This window comes from Thalassophryne amazonica, chromosome 11 (genome assembly GCF_902500255.1).
Source record: "Thalassophryne amazonica chromosome 11, fThaAma1.1, whole genome shotgun sequence".
NCBI lineage: Eukaryota > Metazoa > Chordata > Actinopteri > Batrachoidiformes > Batrachoididae > Thalassophryne > Thalassophryne amazonica.
In genome coordinates, this window is record NC_047113.1 from 49,141,448 (window position 1) to 49,146,691 (window position 5,244).

Genomic DNA, 5,244 nt, shown 5'->3' on the forward strand with positions numbered 1-5,244 from the left:
CAAGAAAGGACTCAGAGCTGATCCTTGGTGTAATCCCACCTCCACCTTGAATGAGTCTGTCATTCCAACTGCGCATCTCACCACTGTCACACTATTCTTGTACATGTCCTGCACTACCCTAACATACTTCTCTGCCACTCCAGACTTCCTCATACAATACCACAGCTCTTCTCTTGGCACCCTGTCATAAGCTTTTTCCAAGTCCACAAACACACAATGTAACTCTTTCTGACCTTCTCTGTACTTCTCCATCAGTATTCTCAGAGCAAACATTGCATCTGTAGTGCTCTTTCTCAGCATGAAACCATATTGCTGCTCACAGATCTTCACCTGTTTTCTAAGCCTAGCTTCTACTACTCTTTCCCATAACTTCATGCTGTGGCTGATCAAATGTATGCCTCTGTAGTTACTGCAGCTCTGCACATCACCCTTGTTCTTGAAAATAGGAACCAGCACACTTTGTCTCCACTCCTCAGGCATCCTCTCACTTTCCAAGATTTTATTAAACAATCTGGTTAGAAACTCTACTGCCATCTCTCCTAGACATTTCCATGCCTCCACTGGAATGTCCTCTGGACCAACTGCCTTTCCACTCTTCATTTTCTTCATAGCAGCCCTCACTTCTTCCTTACTAATCTTTTGTACTTCCTGACTTACTCTCACCACATCATCCAGCCCATTTTCTCGCTCATTTTCTTCATTCATCAGCTCTTCAAAATATTCCCTCCAGCTTCTTAGCACACACTGCTCACTTGTCAGCACATTATCATGTGCATCTTCTAACAGTAACTTGCTGCACATCCTTTCCAGCTCTGTCCCTTTGTCTGGCCAATCGGTACAAGTCCTTTTCTCCTTCCTTACTATTCAACTTCTTGTACAGCTCACAATAGGCCTTTTCCTTCGCTTTTGCCACTTCTCTTTTTGACTTACGCCACATCTCCTTGTACCCCCTGTCTACTTTCTTCATCTCTCCGACTATCCCAAAACTTTTTTGCCAACCTCTTTCTCCTTATGCTTTCCTGGACCTCTTCGTTCCACCACCAAGTCTCCTTGTCTTCCTTCCACTGTCCAGATGTCATACCCAGTACTGCCCTAGCTGTCTCCCTCACCACATCTGCAGTACTTTTCCAGCTGTCCAAAATTGCTTCCCCTCCAACCAGTGCTTCTCTCACCTGCTCGCTAAATTTCACACAACAGTCTTCCTCCTTCAGCTTTCACCATCTAATCCTTTATTGATCTCTCACTCTCTTCTTCTTCTTTACCTCTAAAGTCACCCTACAAACAACCATCCTATGCTGTCCAACGACATTCTCTCCTGCCACCACCTTACAGTCTCAAATTTCTTTTAGCTTGCATCTCCTATAAAGAATGTAGTCCACCTGTGTGCACCTTCCTCCACTCTTATATGTTACCCTGTGCGCCTCCCTTTTCTTAAAGTAGGTATTCACCACAGCCATTTCCATCCTTTTTGCAAAATCAACTACCATCTTCCCATTCCTACCCTTGATACCATACTTACCCATTATTTCCTCATCACCTCTGTTCCCTTCACCAACATGCCCATTGAAGTCCGCTCCAATCACCACTCTTTCATGCTAGGGCACACTCTCCACCACCTCATCTAACACACTCCAGAAATCTTCTTTCTCCTTCATCTCACAACCTACCTGTGGGGCATATGCACTGATGATATTCATCATCACCCCTTCAATTTCCAACTTCACACTCATCACCCTGTCAGACACTCACTTAACCTCCAACACACTTTTAACATACTCTTCCTTTAAAATGACCCCAACACCATTTCTCTTCCTGTCCTCACCATGGTACAACAACTTGTACCCACCACCGATGTTCCTGCTCTTACTTCCCTTCCACTTGGTCTCTTGCACACACAATATGTCTACCTTTCTCCTCTCCATCATATCAGCCAGCTCTCTCCCTTTACCAGTCATACTACCAACATTCAAAGTCCCCACTCTCATTTCCACTCTTCTAGTTTTCTTCTTCTCCCGCTGTTTGTGGAAACGTTCTCCTCCTCTTCTTCATCGTCTTCGCCCAGCAGCCCAATTTCCACCGGCACCCTGTTGGGCAACAGCACCGGTGGTGGACGTTGTTAACCCGGGCTTTGACCGATCCGGTATGGAAATTCAATTTTTAGTCTGCATAGCTGGGTTGGCTTGTTTTACACCTGATGCCCTTCCTGACGCAACCCTCCTCACTTATCCGGGCTTGGGACCGGCACTCAAAATGTACTGGCTGCACACCCCATGTGGCTGAGTTACTAAGGGCCCTTGGGCAAGGTCCTTAATCCCCTAGTTGCTCCCGGTGTGTAGCGAGCGCCTTGTATGGCAGCACCCTGACATTGGGGTGAATGTGAGGCATTATTGTAAAGTGCTTTGAGCGTCTGAGTGCTATATATAAATGCAGTCTATTTATATCAATCTGACTACTCAGACTTTCACCACTTCCCCCCCTTCCCCATCGAGTTTACATGCCTCTCTTTGCTGCACATGTGCAATTAATATTTTTATTGTACAGATTTTCACATTAACGATAATATCACAATAATTTTTAAGCCTTGTACAAGTTTAAAAGGGCTTTTAAAATGCTGGAATCACAACAGTACAGTATATTGGTTAAGAATGCTTATCTTTTATGAGCGAGTCCATTTTACGCATTACTGTGTTCGGATGAACAATTTATACATTTATTTGACCGTCAATATAAGCTAACTTGGTCAAGAATCATTCAGTGAATGAAAGTGAAGCGTGACAGGGCACACAACGTGCAGGGTTAGGTCATTCCGACCCACAGAACTGTCGCTTTATGCAACAAGGCGCACAATTCGACAAGACCACACATCTCGACAGAACACTGACACAACAGATAAAGACATTCCAAACACTAACGTAAACAATAAGTAAAGTGCACAGCAGGGGCCTGTACTACGAAGCGGGGTTAACTTACTCAGATGTAACCCAGGGTTAACTTCTTAAACCGGGGTTGACAAAACCTGGTGTTCTCAAGTGGTGTTAATCGGTACTACGACGCTGATTAAGATGTTGATTTGTTAAACCTGTGTTAACCTAATTGGAGTTTGTGCACGTTCACATAAAAGGGGCAGGTTGCAGCGCACGTCACCATTTTTCAATGATGGCGCGGTCACCTTACTTTACCGAAGAAGAATGCACGAATATTATGCGGAGCTACAAGGAATTTAAATTAATGTTAAGGGGGAAATCGAACACATCGTCTGCCAATAAAGCAAGACAGGCTTGTTGGCAACATATTGCTGATCGGGTAATTGCGTAAGTACAATTCAATTGTTCTCCAAATCTGTTACAGATGATTAACCTGTGGAATGTCTGATATGTGTAAAAAAAATGACCTTCTTTCATTAATTACGCCCAGATGCAACACGATTCAGAAGTGGGCATAGGCCTACTAATAGATGTTAGGTTAATTTAATGTTTCCTAAATAGGCTACCTTGACTGTATGATTGCTATTCCTAATCCTGTCACTATTTCAGATGCAATAGCAGTGCCAAACGCACGTGGCAGCAGGTGAAGATGAAATATAAAAACATCCTTCAGAACGGTAGGTTTATAGTCATAGCTTGTATTAACATTTATTAATTACAAATTATTATGAAAGATGTTTCTAGTCTCCACTTGATTGCCTATTTCTTTCACAGCTAATAAGAAAAAGGTGTCTGTGAAGGGTACTGGTGGAGGGAAGGCACCTGAAGCTTTCACACCAGCTGAGGAGTTGGCAATAGCTAACAACAGTGGAAGGCCGATTATGGAGGGGGTTGAGGGAGGCATGCAGTCCCATCCTGGTGCTGGGGAAAGCATCCTTTATGTACATGGTAATATGACATGCATGTTTTACAGTGAAATGGTGATTTCATGATATTCAGTTTCATGTGTGTTGTACAGTTGAGGGGGAGAATGTGGAGCTCCTCCAACCACCACAACCTAGCACCTCCAGTGATCCTCAGGCACAGGTAGTATAAGAATGGAGTTCAATTGTGAATGATGTAGGCGCAGCTTCACAAGTGCACATGTTTATTACAGGAGGAGGTGGGTGAGGACTTAGGTGAGGATGTGGATGAGGACACCCTAACTGCCGGTTCAGACATGCACATCCAGGTTGGTTCATCACTCATACTTTACACTGAATAATATAGGAAGACGACTTATTACACTGCAGTGTTGCATCTGTGAATTGAGTGATTTTTATTTTTCAGGAAGAGTTGCAGCAGCCTCCTTCCCCTCCTGTGGCAACCTCCTCTCGGACAGCACAAACTGAAAGGGTACATGTGCTCTGTGTTTGATTCCTCATGGTCAAACTTTATGCCTACTTAATGTCTTACTTACAGTAACTGATTATATAGGCAGGAGCAGACAATGTGCGCAGCCTATATAAGCGCATGCTTGAGCTCGACTGCGAGAAGAAGAGACTTCAAATAAAGAAACTGAGGCTTGAAATTGAGAAGCTAGAGTATGACAAAAAGGTACTATATAGGCTACAGTCAGTCTACATTTACCAGTGTTTCATCAATGTGTGTACCATCATTCTTTGATCCCTTCTGATTTTCAGGAAAGGGAAAGGCCATAATAAAACATCTTGAATGTGTTTCTTTGTGTGGGTGTTTTTACTTTTAATGAGCGAAAAATTGGTTTGTGATTGCCTCTCTCACTGCACGTCCTGTGGGTTGGTCAAGGGTCATGGGGTCAACAATGTCTGGGGGCATAGGAGAGACATTTGGGACTCTTTCTTTACGAATTGTGGCAATATTGTGAAGCACCACACACGCACTTATAACCTGACAGGCCCTCTCTGGCTTTACACAAAGGCCCTTCAAACAGGAGAAATGTGCCTTCAAAATGCCAAACGTCATTTCAATCCTGGCCCTTGTGATGCTGTGAGCGGCATTAAAATGTCTCTGCGCCCTTGTTTATGGGTCCGGATAGGGCGTTTGCTGATGCCTCAGACACAGGTATCCACGGTCCCCCAGCAGCAGACCATCAAAATGCCCTTTAATGAAATGGAAAATGTCACATGCAAGTTTATGTCCCAAAACAACTTTGGGATGCTAATTGCCTTACCCTTTGCAGATAGGATGGACTCCCTAAAAATGCGGGAGTCGTGGACTGCACCTGGCCACCTTGCATCCAGGCTGGTCACCATGTACTGGTGATCACATGTCATCTAAGGATTTAAAGCCATTAATGGTC